The sequence below is a fragment of the Arvicola amphibius genome, chromosome 4 (genome assembly GCF_903992535.2).
Source record: "Arvicola amphibius chromosome 4, mArvAmp1.2, whole genome shotgun sequence".
Taxonomy (NCBI): Eukaryota; Metazoa; Chordata; class Mammalia; order Rodentia; family Cricetidae; genus Arvicola; species Arvicola amphibius.
The window spans coordinates 86695314-86712037 of NC_052050.1; positions in this window are offsets into that span (position 1 = coordinate 86695314).

The window sequence follows — 16724 nt, forward strand, 5'->3', positions numbered from 1 at the left end:
CACCACGGAGCAGCAGCATCATGTGACCCTCTTGGACTTTTCTCATTTCTTTCTTTCCAGTTCTCCAAGTTGCTTCTTCCCAATAAAGAAACCGAGGCACAAGGAGGGAAGCATGCTCGCTGGAGGTCATTTATTTGACCTGCATATGTTTTTAAGACGGGGAGATGTCTCCCCTCTCTTCCCACCACAGCAAGCTGGTGATTTTCTTAGCTGCCCAGAGTCACACAGTTGCTAAGTGAAAAAGCCAGGATTTGAGCGTTTGTCTACTCAGTTAAAGAGCCTTATCTCTGTCCCCTGTCTCCAGTTCTATTCCTATGATGGTTGCAATTCTTTGGGCTACAGGTGCGAGACACACAGGGAACCAAAGTCCAGAAAGAGCCTTGTTACTATGCATGGTAGAAAAGTGAGCTGGCAGCTGGCTTCAGCTGAAGCTGGGTCCAGAAGCTCAATGTCTTCGCACTCCATCCTGCTGGCTTTCCTCTGATTCTCAGGAAGAGGTTTCTTGTCCTTCCCACCTTCTATCCAACCAGATTAATAACGTCATCATTCTCAGAGGCTCCAAGAAAAATCCTGCTGACTCCGACCTGATGAACCCCTGTCTTGCATGTTTTTCCACCAGTCACTGGGGACACAGAAGCTGATGTAGTTAGGACTAGATCCAGGCCCAGCCCATGGATCTAGGTCAGGATGGGGAAAAACCAGATTCCGTTGAGCTATATTCTCTGAAAATGAAACCGACGGGTCACAGGCATGCTATGCCAGGTGAAAAGGCAGTCCCTGCCTGGGATCCTCATCTCAGAACATATTGTAAGCCCAGAGACACATGGTTGCTGGGACCCACCCAATAGGCTCACCTTCAAAAGCCTGGGGGCTGTTCTCAGATTTATGCTGCTGGCAGGTTTTGAGGCTCCTGCTACACAAGTTACCATTCTTCTCCTCTTGTGTTCTGACCCTTAGTGCATCCTCCTGTGCCATGTGGGCATGTGCCCCATGCCAGTTCTTCAACTTGGGATGCACTCACCTCAAGGCATGTGATGCTTTCCAAGAGGATCAAGGACACAGGAATCTCACAGGAACATGCACGGATCTTCAGTCTCACTCAACACTCTGTCCTAGCTCGGTCTCCTGCACATGTCCCATGCACCAGCAGGAACTCCTTCCTTCGCCTTCCCACAGTGGCCCTTCTCCACTTCACTGGAGAAGGCAGCAGCTCTAACCACAATGCATTGCTCTTTGGATCTTTCCCTGGGCTGTGGAAAATTCTAGAGCATGGAGTCCAAGATGGGGATGCTCAGTCATGGTGCCTTCATCCTGTGGGAGGGACCTCTACCTTCCCTGCCTGGTATCCTGGTATTTCTAGAGAAACAAAACATGGCTTTTTTCATGACATGGTTGGGCTGTTCTGAGCTCAGGCATAGCTGGGTGGTAAGAGTGGTAACAGCTTGGTTTGCTACCTTGACTCTCCTATTCTCCAAATCTTGCCTTGTGTTGTACTGGGCCGTAACAGAGGGTTCCTCATAGGGAAAGAAATATCGATGGTAGGAGAAGCTTGATTCTGGAAACACAGACTCAGGGCTAAATACTCACTCCATTTGCCCATCAATTCTTCTATCTTCCTATGTATCTGTCCATGCATCGGTCTGTCTATTTGATAATCTATCCACCTGTCTATTCATGCATTCATGCATTTTCCATCTGTCCATTCCTCTATCTACCCACCCATTCATCATTCATCCATCCTTCCACCCACCTACCCATCATCCATCCATCCATCCATCCATCCATCCTTCCTTCTTTCCATCCACCTACCCATTATCCATCCATCCACCTACCCATCATCCATCCATCCATCCATCCATCCATCCTTCCTTCCATCCACCTACCCATTATCCATCCATCCACCTACCCATCATCCATCCATCCATCCATCCATCCATCCATCCTTCCTTCCATCCACCTACCCATTATCCATCCATCCACCTACCCATCATCCATCCATCCATCCATCCATCCATCCCACCACCCACTGGCACACTCACCTGCCTATCTACCTACATACTGGCTAGATCATCTTGAAACTACCACATGTAAGATTTGGAAAAGGCAATTCCCATTTGGGGAATCATGCCACTTTTCTTCTCTCTCTCTGGTTCAAATCAGGAGTGAAATGCTCCAAGCTTATCTAATTTTTAAAATTATATTTATTTACTGTTTGTGTGCATGTGTGTGAGCAGCATGGTACATGTGGAGGTCAGATGACAGCTGTGGCACTCAGTTCTCTCCTCCCACTATGTGGGTCCCTGGGATCAAACTCAGGCTTGGTGGCAGATGCCTTTACTTGCTGAGACATCTTGCCAGTCCCAAACTCTCTTTCTACAGATTGTCCCATGTAAAATACCATGTACTTGTGGAAAACTGGTGCTTGTATTCTCACTTAACTTTCATACAAAGATTACTAGATTCTATAAATACTCTTGTGGATGGAAGTTTCTGTTCCGCACAGTCCTGCAGCTGTTCAGTCCCCAGGAAACACACAGAGGTGTATACCAATTATAAACTGTTTGGCCTCTTAGCTAAGGTTTATTATTAACTAACTCTTACAACTTAATCCATAATTCTTGCTGTGTTTAGTCATGTGTCTTGGTACCTTTTCTCAGTGCAGCATTCTCATCTTGCTTCCTCTGTGTCTTGCTGGTGACTGACTCTGCCTTTCCTCTTTCCAGAATTCTCTTAGTCTGGTTGTCCTGCCTATGCTTTCTGCCTGGTTACTGGCCAATCAGCATTTTATTAAACTAATACAAGTGATAAATATTTACAATGTACAAAAGCTTTATCCAACAGCATATACTTTTTGTATTTTTTTTTTTTTTGAGACAGAGTCTCCCTATGTATCCCAGGTTGGCCCAGGCTTCTCTTGAATTCCTGATCCTCCTGCCTCCTCTTCCTGAATGCTGAATTACAGATATGTATCACTCTGCCCAGCACCCCTTCTTCTTCTTCTCACCTGAGGGCTCATCTTTCATTTGCTGTCACTCGTCATTGACATGTATTTATTCAAGATCTAAATGAACTCGACTGTGTGAGATATAGCTTCTACAAAATATCTGTGCTTTTCAAAGTTACTGGCAGGGTCTCATAAACAAAGTTGGTCACATACATAGATATGCAGTCTCAATCTTGAACTTTCTTCTTGCCACTGGCTGTTTGCCTGCTTTCCACATAGTCCCTTAGGAGGACATTGTAGGGAAAGCCTGGGCACACACCAGTTTATAAAGTTTGGGTCTGCCTCCCTGTCTTCCTCCTTTTCTCCGCTTGCGATGTGTTCTCAGGTCTTACTGTATACTGGGTTCCTTGGAACCCAAAAGCGAGTGTCACACATGTGACTGAGAAGCAACACAGTCAATAGCAACCATAGTGTGGTAAGTGTCACCATGGGAAGGGCTGCACAGAGGCAGTCAGAGATGACAGGGCTTGGATCCCAGAGCAAATCTAGCTCATGGAAGGGGCTCACATGATAGTGACTAAGTCAAGCTCACAAGCAGGTTGATTATTACATTTTGGAGTGGAGTATGGCTTGGCAGTGGAGTGCTTGCCTAGGGTCCTAGAGGCCCTGGGTACTTGTCCCAGTATTAAAAAAAAAAAGAAAACATGTATTTGATATAAGTGTAAAGTAATCCAATGAGACTAGACAAGGCACACACACACACACACACACACACACACACCCGGGAGGGGGGAGGGGAGCATGAGAGGATAGAAGGGGAAATAGATGAGATGTTTCAACCATTGTCCCTGAAGCTCCCATTGCTCAGGGGGCTTTACCCAGTTCCCTGAAGGTCGATTCCAGTAGGGGAAGTACGGGGGAGAATATGTCTGACTTCTCAGCACAGAGTTGTCAGTTCTGAGTGCACAATGGGGAAGGGGACCTCAGAAAGGCTACCCCCACCCGAATCTGTGCCATGAGTCTAGACTTCCCACACCCACCGTGTCAACTGTATTCCCTGTGCCAGTAACTGACTTCAGCAGGGTCATGTGACTCCACTCTGGCCAATGAGTTATAGAGGCAGGTCATCTTTTCTACAAGACTTCTTAACCCTTAGACAAGGAGAAGCGTAGTGGCACACCCTGTAATCTTAGCACTTGGGTACCGAAGATAGAAGGAGTCCAAGGTCAACCTGGTATATATTGGAAGATCCTTTCTCAAAACAACAATAACAAAGGTGTAGTAAAGTCACGACTCTTCCGTGAGTTTTTTGTGAGGATGTAAGTCATTTTGCAACCATAAGGAGAGGACGTCGCGGCGCTGAGGCTGGCAGGGCAGAGGGAGGGAAAGAACGAAGACATGTGGTGTCCTCTCAGCTGAGGTGATGGACTCTCTGTGGATCTGTTTCTCAGCTGGGTTTTATGGTTTGTGCTGCTGAAAACCCAACTGACAGAGACGAGGAGGCGAGTCCTGAAGAGAAGGGCGGGTGCTTCAGGAAGGGGACAGAGCCCACGACAGTCTGACAGGTGGGAAGGGCAGCTAAGTCAGCAGGTCTCTGGGCCAGGCTGCACAGCGCTCAGCCAGACAAAGCAGTAGCCCCGAGCCTTGTCTTCCACTGCTCTTGCAGGGATCCCCTTCCCCAGCTGCCCTCTCTCCAGTCCTACCTGGGAGCGACATGCTGGCAGGAGTCACCCAGGCCTGGTGACATAACATTTTGTGAGTCTCATTCTGTGGGGGCCCTGAACGGGGTTGAAAGGGTAAACTGTGTTTTTCCCCTGCACAGAGCTCCCAGACAGGGAGCAAACCTGCTGTAAACACACGCTCAGCCTTCAGAGGGAGGGCTGCAGCTGGCTCCAGGACGAACATTTGCTTTCTATTTTAATGTTGTGAGTGTATTTTGATGATCAATTTCTATATATGGAAGAAACATAAATTTCCCTTTTAAGTCCAGATGAGCAAGGGCAGAAAGAGTTAATTTAAGGAACACCAGTTGGTGATGTTACAGGTGGCATGTGAATGTGCAGAAACATGTGCCATAAGACTTTAACAGATGTACGACCTCACACATGTGTGCATATTTGCAAATGTGTGTATGTGTGTGCATAAATGTGTGTTTCATGGATGTGTGAGAATGCGTGCATGCATGTGTATCAAGAGCGTATGAATGTGTGAATGTGCATGTGTGTATATATGTGTGCATGTGTGTGGGTGAGTGATGTTAATCTGCTCAGTCCTTCCCAGCCTGTGACAACAGGTTCTTTTGGAAATACTGTGTCTGAGTTTTGATATGGTTCTCCTGGGAAGTGCTATGGACATGGCTCTCTGCCTCTCTGTTGTTGGCTGGTCCTGAGTTTGTATCCAAAAAGGGCGCTCCCACTCCTTGAATCAGGGCTGGGATGCACAGGGCTGTCTGCTCCCTATCCCCAACAAGGGACCTGAAGTTGTGGTGAGGAAGGCAGGATGGGCAGCTGACAAGCAGTACCTCAGGTAACAGGGAGCCTTGCAGAATGATGTTAGCAGGCACGCAGTTCACGATGAGGGCATCTGTAAGCTGAGAGTCACCTCTTCATCAACTGAATTGGAAAGTAACCTTCTGTTTGGAATATTTCTTTTATTAATCTTCTTTTTGGCAGGGGGGGGTGAGACAGAATTTCTCTGTGTAACAGCCCTGGCTGTCCTGGAATTCTCTTTGTAGACCAGGCTGGCCTCGAACTCACAGAGTTCCACCTGCCTCTGTCTTCTGAGTGCTGGGACTAAAGTTGTGCACCACCACCGCCTGACTGGCATGTTCCTTTCAAACACCTTATTTAATACAATCATTAGCAACAGACACACAGGCATTAGATCTATAACTTCTGTTGGGAGAGACGTGCCCTCCCTCCTTAAGACAAAAGAATATATTTTAGTAAAGAGAAAAAACATTCAGGCCCTCTGTCATCTGCGTATTATCTACTTATCTACACATCTGTCTTCTACCTCCCTATCTATCCATCCATCCGTCTCTCAGCTCAGGGGGGTATATCCATCATCCATCAGTCACCAGCTCTAGCTGTCTGCCTGCCCTGGTTTGGGTTTCAGCTTCTGTTTGGTTACAAGAGCGATCCCAAGGCCTGTCACAAACTCACACCTTTTCGTTGATCAATAGCTCTAAGGCCCCAGTCATTCTGATCTAGTATGTTAAGTACACAGACGGTCCCCAGAAAGTTCAAGTCACTTCCTTGAAGGATTGCAGGGCCGGCTGTGGTGCCTGTGGCAGAAAGAAGCAGCCATGAGAGGGAAGACCAAGTGGTTAAAGGGAGGGAAACCCCCCGACTCCAGTTTCTTTTCTACCCTCGGCAGCAGCCAGGTTCCAGTCCAGATGGAAGTCACTGGATTACAGACCAACGGCAAGCTATTTTTGGTGGGATTGTGTGTGTGTGTGTGTGTGTGTGTGTGTGTAATGTACGCACTGAGGTTCTTGGCCAGCGCCTCTGTTTGTATCTGCTGTCAGCAAATCAGAGGCGCCATCCACATTTGTCATAATTCATTACACTAATTAGCCACGTTTGAGAACTGGGCGCGGGCCAGCAGGAGCAGGAGGCCACCGCATTGTTGTGTCTCAGCCTCTGGGGTCAGGATTTCCATGGTCTGATGGGCTGCCATCTCCTGCACATGTGTCCCCTCACACGAGGACCCTGATGAAATCACCATGCTTACATCTGGGACTATTCTCTGCAGATGATGCCTGTGGCAGGAGGCCAGAGGCAAAGAGCATTCCAGAACTTGGCTCTAGAGGCTCCGGGCTGTACCCAAAGGAGTGTGGAATTACCCTGACGTCTGATACCAGGCTGAGCATCCTTCTGTGGTCTGTCCATCCCTGACTGGTCTCCTTGGCCCAGGCTTTTAGTAGGCTAAGTGGCACTGGCTGCATCAGACCCACCGAGGCCCAGTTAGGGTAAGCTATCTTCTCCAGTCCCCCATTTCAGTGGGCACAGCCTGTGCCACTTCGGGTGTCAGTCCTGGAACCTTCGGTGGCTCCACTTTTGCCTCCTCCAAGTCCAATATCCTGCTGAGTCCGCTGCTTCGTGTCTCTCAGTCCTCCATCCTTGTGTGGGATTCTGTCATCTCCCTCTTGAAGAACAACGGTGGCCTTGTTTTAGTCTCCTTTCTCCATCTCTGCCTTTTTCCCCTGCAGCCAGAGGCTTCTCTTAAACGCAAACAGAAGCAGCAGGCTGCTCTCAGGGACATTGTGGCTGTTGGCCCTCCCTGACCTGGCCCTGCCAATCATTGACTCCTGTTTCCAAGCCTTCTTTGCCAACCTCCCCATCACTTCTTCCCATGTGTTACTTTGGCTTACGTTAGTATAATGGATCATCTTGATTTTTCACATTGATTGGATTAATAAATACCTAGGCGATCAGAAAAGCACAATTCTGGGTGTGTCTGCAAGGCTATAGCTAGAGATGATGGATTAGACGGTTTGGCACTGATTGACAGATTCCACACCAGACAGATGGTAAGGAGGGGGTGGGACTTCCTGTTGGGTAGAAGGAAGCAAGTCCCTGGGGCTGTGTCCTTGGAGACTCTATCACAGCCTGTTTAGTTTTTGTGTTCCCTTCCTGCCTGCCATGATGTGGACTCCCCAATGCTGCTTTTCATCCATTGTAGATGAAGTAGATGGAACACTCTGAAACTGTTAGACAGAGAAAAGAACTCTTCCTTTGAAGTTGTTTATGCCAAACATTCCATTGGTGACAGGAAGCTGACAGAAAGGGCTGGTGTCAGGATGGGTGTGTGTGTGGTCATTACTGACCTTGCGTTCTTTTATTTTTTTGAAATTTCAATTTGTGTGTATATAGTTGAACTAGAGTTTGTTGATTTGGCTAGGCTGGTGAGCTCCAGGACCTTGTCTCTGCCTCCCCAGTGCTGGAATTACAGACACACCACCAGATGTTACACAGATGCTGGGGTTGTCATTTTTTTCTGCTTCCTGCCCACCATGAACTGAGCAGCTTCTCTGCACACTCCTGCTGCCGTGATGTTCTGCTTGGCCTCAGCACAGGTCCAGAGTCAACAGAGCCCAGGACTGTGGACTGGAAACTCTTAGACTGTGGGCTGAAACATGGCTGCCGTACTTTAAAATGAACTTGTCAGGTATTCCATTACAGCAACAATAGCAACATGGCTTTTGCTGCATGTAACCGAAAAACCAGATTCCTAATGATCAAAGCCAATATTTTTTCTCCATGTCAGGTCAAGGGCCATATTCTTTATTTGTTTTGACAAAACAAAGCCCTCGGTTCTTCCCATGTGCTCGGTGGGTGAATGGGCCACTAATTAGTGTTTAGTCACCTAGTCTTTGTTGCTTAGAAACTAGGTATTTGGCGACATTTAAGCGACCAGATCAAAACCTACCTGAAGTTAATGCCCAAACTGTCCCAATGTCTTGAGTCAACACATTCTCCCCACTGACTAAGCTGTTTTGAATTAGTTTTCTGGGATTTTCAAGTTAAGAAGACATTGCGTCACAAGCTGTGTTTGGACAAAGGCAACGCCTGCCTTCTGCCGGCTGTGAGCTGTGGGGTAGACTTGATCTTTGAATCATCTACAGCTCTCACCCACTTCTTCCCTCCCTTGGTGATAAGAACGCCCTCTGCATCTCATTTGTAGTTCACAAAGAACTCGTATTCTCTATCATTTAAACCCACTGACCACCCTGAGACGTGTGTAGATTGTATCTATTTTACACAAGAGAGGACAGAGGCTCAGAGAGGCCTGCCAGAGACCACACAGAAAGTGAGTTTGAATCCTGTTCTCTAATCCCAGGTCCTTCTTTTCCCTTTTCTCCTCCTTTTCTCTCCTCCCCTCCCCTCCCCTCCCCTCCCATCCTCTCTTCTCCCCTCCCTTCCCCTTCCCTTCCCTTCTTATGTCTGGAGATTTGGACTCAGGTTTTTGTGTATGCTAGGCAAGCACTCTACCATTGAGCCATATTCTCAGTTTTAGGATTTACATTCATTTAATTATTTAAGAACAGGCAAACTGCCAGGCAGTGGTGGTGCATGCCTTTAATCCCAGAACTTGGGAGGCAAAGGCCAGCCTATAGAGTAAGTTCCAGGACAGTCAGGGATACATAGAGAAATCTTGTCTCAAAAAACAAAACAAAACAAAACAAAAACAGACAAACAAACAAACCAAAACCAAACCAAAACAAACCCAAAAAGTCAAAAATTAAAACAAAAATTCCAGATGAATATGTCGAATGCCTACAGGGTATATATAGATGGCTTGTGAAACTTTAGCAACACATCAGTGAACTCGCAGGGTCTCCATCTGTCAAGGGTTTGAGGACACAGACAGTGGCAGTGTGATGTGGAAACATCTGTGGCGGGAGACAGGTAGGTGGCAGGAACTGCCTCTTTATTCTGAGCTTGAACAACAGGGCTGCAAGCCACCACTGACGTTAACCAAATGTGACCTCTTCCAATCTATGTCTCATTGCTCAAGATTCAGATTCTAGGCTTGAGTGCAGGGGGAGCAGGTAAGGAAAGACACAGGGAAGGTCTGTAATGGGGGCTAGGCAACTTACCGGGAGGAAAATGGGACATTGTTAGGAAGCAGGACGGTGACAAATGTGGGCTGTAGTTCAGGAAGCCCCAGCTGCTGATGGCTCTGGCTGTATAGCTGGTAAGGACGAGAGTTACTGGGAATTCTAAACTGGCTTTTATCAAGTAGATGTTTAATTTTTGTCCTCCAGGTTCTTCTGGCTAATTTAGCCCCATCTTCTGTGTCTGTTTGTAAATGTTTTAGGGAGAAAGTAAAGATGGCCAGAAGGGCCAATCTTCATCATAACTTGCAGGAATGTGGGTGCCTATTGTGGGTTCTCTACACTGTTAATGGCAGACATGACTAGTGGATTTTGGCATTCTTTCCCATTGAGCCCTAATAAATCTCTGCACACTCGCAGGCCTCCAGGCAGCCACAACCAGAGTTTGCATGTGGCCTGACATCTACTGGTCAGTCCTGCTTTGGAGACGTGAGGTCTTAGAACCTCAGTTGTCCCCTTTGTTAAATAATGGCCCGATGGATGTGCCTGGTGTCTGTGGGTTCTGAGCATCTGGGGCGGGAAGGAAGATCTTTCAGAGACGGGGTGAAGGGTCACCTCCGTGGAGTCTCTCTTTCAGGACTGGGTCACCGGTGGTGGTGAGACTTCCTGGGGAGCAACTCCACTAGGGGAGGGGACTCAAGGGTCCACAATGGCCAGGGTCATCACACCTATGGAGTGCCTCCTGTGCATGCCTGTCCCACTCCTCAGTCACAGCTGATAAACCTTTTCATGGATGAGGACACTGACCTTGAGGTGGCCTACTTACACAGGCACCAAGAAAGAGTAGGGTTGCTCTGTCACTTCTTGTGTATCTCCATTCAAGCCACCCTTCCCCCACTTTGCAACAGGAATATAGATTGGGTCCTATCTTCTAGAAGCATTTCAGTTCCTACAGGGTTGGTTACTTTCCCTACTGCTTCTCAGTTGTGCCACACCCTTGCTGGTTACCTATGAAGACTGTCTCTTCACTTCCCAGTCTCTCTTGCAGGTCAGTGATGGCTGGTCCTGGCTAGTGGAATACAGGCAAGGGAGGTGTGCAATTTTTGGGCCAGGCTAAAAATGTCTATGTAGCACTCTGTGGTGTCACATTCTTGCTTGTTGACTGACATCTGGTAGAAGACTGCAGTAGATGGGTTCTAGGGAAGCCTGGACCTCAGCATGAGTGTGTGGAAGATAAGCCCCAACCAGTGCACTGAACCATGTGATGTCAAGCCATTGAGATTCAGGGTCCATTTGTTAAAGCAACTCGCAGTATGCTGTGGGACAATGGTCTGTACCCTGTCACTAGTACTGTTTTAAATAAAATGCTGATTGGCCAGTAACCAGGCAGGAAGTATAGGTGGGACAACTAGGTAGGAAGTATAGGTGGGGTGACAAGAAGAGGAGAATTCTGCGAAGAGGAAAGAATCAGTCTGCAGTCGTCACCCAGACAGAGAGGAAGCAAGATGTGACTGCCTCGCCAGAAAAGATACCAAGCCATGTGACTAGCAGAGACAAGTATTATGGGCTAATATAAGTTATAAGAGTTAATAAGAAGCCTGAGCTAATAGGCCAACCAGTTTATAATGCATGTAGACCTCTGTGTGATTTCTTTGGGACTGAACGACTGCGGGACTTGGTGGGACAGAAACCTCTGTCAACAACAGGAAATCTCTGGATGAATACCCCTGACACCCCACCACCCACCATATAACATCACCAAATTTTCATCCTGCAGTGTTAGGAGCCCCTCAGAGACAGACGGAAGCCTTCCATCTGAGTGTCCAGGGCCCAGCAAGCACTGCGAGGAGCAGGCTGCTGAGCTCAGCCTGTGGCAGTGGACGCTTTGCTCTCTCTAGTTGCCTGGGTTACTTTGGACAGTGACTTGACCTCTGTGAGATTGGAGACAAGATCTGTAGGGCAGTGCAAATAGAGGCCACTAGGTAAGATGGGGCTCCATCAGACCTTCCCCATTCTTCTATGCTTGTGGAGGAAGTAGAAAGCTTATCGATTATATTGGCTTTCCCCCTGAAGTCCTGAGTGACAGTCACCTCTCCCCGTCACAGTGCTGATGTGGGAAGTTCTAACATCTTTCGGTATAAGAAGAGGCAAAGGACCTTTGTGGCTTCCCTGGGGATAATCACACTCCTGGTTGAGAAGAGCCAGGCTACAGTTGGAGGCGCCATTTGACTTCCTAGGACCCTGCTGAGAGCTCTCCTTGCTGGGGACAGACAGTGCCTTACAGAGCCACAAGCAAATGAACGGTAGCCCAGCTTTCTATTTCCCAGCCCCCCTCCCCTATTGTCTCTCCTCATTTTACTTCGCCGCTGGCTCCTTGTCCTCAGCAGCTTGGAGCTGCTTTGGTGACTGTCGCTTGGACTTCAGGACCTGTGACTTTTTGGACTGGCTCCTCCTGGAAGGGACTTCAGAACATTTCCAGTGCTGAGGATCAATTAAAGGTCTGTTACACGCCGGGTAAGGGCTGTATCCCTGAGCTCCAGCTCCAGCCTCCAGATGAATGTTCAGGCCTCTGACCTAGCTAGAAGTGCTCGGGGTTCCTGAGGAGTGGGATGGTGCAGCGTTGGGAGGTTTCCCCAGGATTGAAGGGATAGGCACATAACTTTCGTAGATGGGAAGGCCCCCAGTGGATGCTGGGAAACTCCTGGGGGCGTGGCCTGGTGCAACGTTGAGGACTACACTAAAGAAGGGATAGCTGTGGATAATATGCTTCTCTCCACCCCTAAACACCCACGCTTTCCCCCTCCTTCCCCACTACTCCTGCAGGTTTCTTTCAGCTACCTTAGCAAAACCTATCTTCTCTCTATGTGGCTTCAGCAATGACTACATGCCTCCTCCAACCTCGCGGGTTTTTCCCTCAGGGTCAATCCTGCTTTGACTGGAGTATGCCTGAGAGCAGGGTCCTGGACCATGAAAGGGAATGAATGACAGAGTTCATGAGTGTGCACCAGAATGCAACGATTCTGTCCTTGTAGGAGTCATAGCATGCTAGGGCTCTGTGTGGCAGCGGCAGTAGGGAAAGGGAGAGGGAGCAGCTACTGGGATGGGGGTCGCCCTCTAACTGCCTGTCTTCTGGCTCCCGCTCCCTCAGCTTCCTACCCATGCTGTGATCCGAGGACCCTCCTGGCCCTGCCCTTCGGCTTTCTTGGCTGGAGTCCTTCAGAAGCTGTTTCTCTTGGATGAAGCATCCCCTCCCCAAATCCCCATAAAAGGGTCAAAGTATTTTCTTTGACTCAATAAAGCAAAGAAAGGCCAGAGATGTCTCAAGAGCTGAATTTGCATTTTCCTGGCTTGTTCTGCCTTGAGCTCTGAAGACTTTAAGAGGTTGTTCAGGACCTTCCCTGCATTATTGGATCAACAAAAAAGAGGAGATAAGGGTCATTCTGCTAACCAATGGCAGGCACAGACTTGACCTTGGGTGTTCAGAATCCAATCTTGGGGAGACTATTCTTTTCTACATGGCCTCTCTCTGCTTCATGTTGACTCCCCTCTGTGATGGTACAGAGATGGCTTGGGGTCCCAGACTCTTTCCACAGAAAAGCTACATTGTGTCTCAGTGCACACTCTGCTGGACAAGGGCATATGTAGGCGGGAAGAGTGCAGAGCAGAGGGGAGGGTATACCCACTGCTCAGGCAGGTCAGGGATCCCTACCTAATCTCTGCCAGAGTGGGGGTGCAGAGCCAGCAGATCCAGAGAAACGTATGCACCAACTGTGTGCAGTCTAATGCCAGGACCTCTTTACAGTCTGCATGCACCAACTGTGTGCAGTCTAATGCCAGGACCTCTTTACAGTCTGCATGGATCTCTTAGTCTTTCACAAGGATGCCAGGTGGGTACCATCATCGCCTTCTTATGGACGAAGACACTGAGGTCAGACAGGTGACCAATGGTGGGGTCTGGACTTACACCCAGCATTTACCAACACTGCAAGCACAGGTTTGGATGCCTCCTAGTTAGGAGGAGATTTGAGGTGGGAAGTGGCTGACCCAAGTGTGAGGAAGTATGAGGTGGATAGGGAGCCAGCATGGTGCCAGCCAGGTGCAGGGCTTGCGGCTGTGTCTTCAGATGGATAGTAGGTGAGGACTTTCTGTTCTTTTGGGGGTCTGGATTCTCCTTGGCCAGTCAGTTCTTCTGGAAGCCTAACCACTTTCTCAGTCTTCCCTGTCCATAGCTGATCTCACCTCACAATTCCCCTGGTGGGCGGGACTGGCTCCTTGGGAAAGGGGGTTCCTCTTTCGCCAGCCCAGCCCTCCGCCCTCTTTTGCACTCATTAGCCTTGGCCAGCCCCCTGGGCCCAGCTTGAGAACAGACGCTTACCCTCCAGCCAAGCACGGAGTGGGAAGGGAAGGGCCGCACAACCCAGCCAGGAGTCCCAGCCAGGGAAAGATCAGCTGAGATGACGGTGGCTGCTGAGGGGCCAGGACCAAGGCACGGGGACTTGGGACTGGGAGAGGCAGAGGGGTGGCTGGGAGGTCAATGGGTGGGCAGAGGCTCTCTCAGCCCAGCTTGGCCTGGGTGTCAGAGCCCTCTTTCACAGCTGCAACAGGAAGGGCACAGGGTAGGAAGTGGCCTTTCCCCTTTCTTCTTACGAGGCCAGCTAGACCTCTGAAAGAGGTAGCTCCCGGGCTTAGCGGAGAAGTCTAAACTGAGGGCCTCCCCACTAATGAGTTATCCTGCCAGGAAGATACATGTCCAAGCCTCCTGCCTGCTACCACGGCAGCATCCAGCAGGCTTCTTCCTACTCGTGAGAACAGTGGAGCTGGGCCTCCAGCCGCTTTGTCCAGAGTGTCTAGTCTTAAGTCTGTCTCAGAGGGGGACTTCAGAGGGGGGATAGTGAACAGTTTGGTCAGGGATCCCACGTTCCAAGAAGAGCCCTACTCAGACTCTCCTTCTGGCTTGCCAAGCCAGAAATTTCTTCAGTCCCAACAGGTTCTGACAGGGACGGGAGTGTCCCGTTCAGTGTGTTCTGGGGCCTTGTCACCTCCCTCAGACCCAAGCTCCCACATCAAATGCCGGTGGTAAGCTACTCACATGGCATGAGTTAATAGTGTAGTTTAGCTAGCAGAACCTTGGGACAGTCAGTGATGGGGCATACGAGGATTCCGTGAGTGGGTGTAGCCTGAGCAACTGAACATTACCTGGTCTCGAAGGGTTCAGCCAATGGCAGCAGTTATGGTGTTTATTTATTTTTCATAAATGTTTTCTGCAGAGGACACTACCTGTCACTTCAGGAAACGGCAGCTGAGATGCAAATGATGTGCTTAAGGTGGTACACTAAGCACCTAGCAGAGCCGGGATTTGATCCTGCTTCCTTCCTGTTACCCGGCATTGCTTTGCACTGCGTTTCCCTGAGGAATAGACAGTTTAGGGCGGGGCTCTAGGTTGGGGATCCCTGAGGTGATGGCTCTAGCATCTCCCCAGAGCCTGGGACCAGAGGGTGGCAGGTTTTCCTTTCTCATTCTAATAGTCTGGTTCTATGAACCACCAGGGAGAACCATGGACAGTTGTGCTGGGTAGAAATCACCGAGGATCCTGAAGCCTCTTCCCCTTTTCCGGTCTCAGCTTCATCTCCAGTTGTATTTTGGGGTGATCCCACAAAACTGTGTTGAGTCTCCCTGTGAGAAGGCTTCTAGGACACATGGCCCCAGAAGGGGTCCTGTCTAGGGAGCAGGAGCTCTCTGTCCACGCAGTCTCTAGCTTGTAGCCCCAGCCTACAGCTGCTCTGCCGCCCCCTCCATGGCCCCCATGGGATTTCTCTGCTCGAAACTGACCCTTGCTGAGGAGGTTTCTTCTATTCTCTCACCTCCAGGTACACACGCTCTGCTGGCGTGGGATGCTTTTCTGTAGTGGTGTATATGTGTGCGTGGGTGAGGGTGGGGGTGTCTCTCGGACTCCAACAAGACAGGATGCTGAGTACACACTGTGCCCCATGCATGGAGCCCCCGTGAGTCAGCCTGGACAGGCTCAGCTGTCCTTCCCAGAGCCTCACAGTCCTCCTGGCTGCCGCTGCCTGCAGATTCCCGGCGAATGGTGCTCCTGAGACCTGCCGGGCCCAGGCTGCGTCATTCCCACCCTCCCTGAGCCTGGGGACCAGCCGGGCAAGGCTCCAGCCCCGGGAACTCCGCCTGCTGCCTTTTTCCCTTCTTCGAAACTTTACTCCGTGATTCAATGAAACATCTCGGCTTCCTGTCGCCTGCTTGGAGAAGCTGACCTTGCGCTAGAGGGCCGAGAGCATGGAGCTGGAGCCCAGGTAGCTGGCAGGTCTAGTCTGCCTCCGATGGCCTGGGAGACGATGGAAAGTCCTACAACTCCTGTGGGCCTCGGCCTGCACAACTCAAGCAGAGAATGAGGGTGGAGGGAGTGATGGCGGAGTAGAGGAAGGAGAGTGAGATCTGCCTTGGGACACCCTCACGATTCTCCCTAGCTACATGCTTTGTTCCTTCTTGAAGAGTTTTCTAGCGTTTCCAGGGGCCCAGACTGGAACTTTCTACTGTCTCTCTGGAGAACCGTGTACACAGATCGCTGCTCCTGGACTCAGCTGTTGTGGTTCTGGATCGGAATTCACTTCTTGCTCTAGGAAAGCTCGGGACAAGCTAACCTAACCTACTGTGGTCCCTGTTTAAGCCCTCCCCAAGGCAGAAGGCACCACCACCGGGAGGGGCTCTACCACTAGAGGGCGCACATCCCCAATGCGACTAAAAAAAAAAAAAAAAAAAAAAAAAAAAAAAAAAAAAAAAAAACAAAGCTGCTTACCCCAGGTGAATTAAGAACAGCCTTTATTGAGCCTTTTTAAAAAAATGTTTACGATACCCCTAGGACATCAACAGTGCTGTTATTCCCTCTCAACACCGAGGTCCAGAGAAACAACATGACTCACTAAGGTCACCCAGCTTCCAGTGACAGAGATGGGACCGACATCCAGGGGCTCAGAGGCTCCCAGAAGCACTAGTTGCATTGAGGGGTACTGCGGCTGGAATTCCTGGACTCACAGAATCAGAGGCCACCAAACAAATGGGTGCAGATAAACACCCAGCATGCCCTTTTGGTAATTACAGCAGCAGGGCAAGGCTGTGGAGCGCGCACCGAGCCCTGGGTGGTATGTCCTCTGCATATATGATGCCACTTAACAGAGTTGTGCCTATCGCCTTCTGATGCCAGTC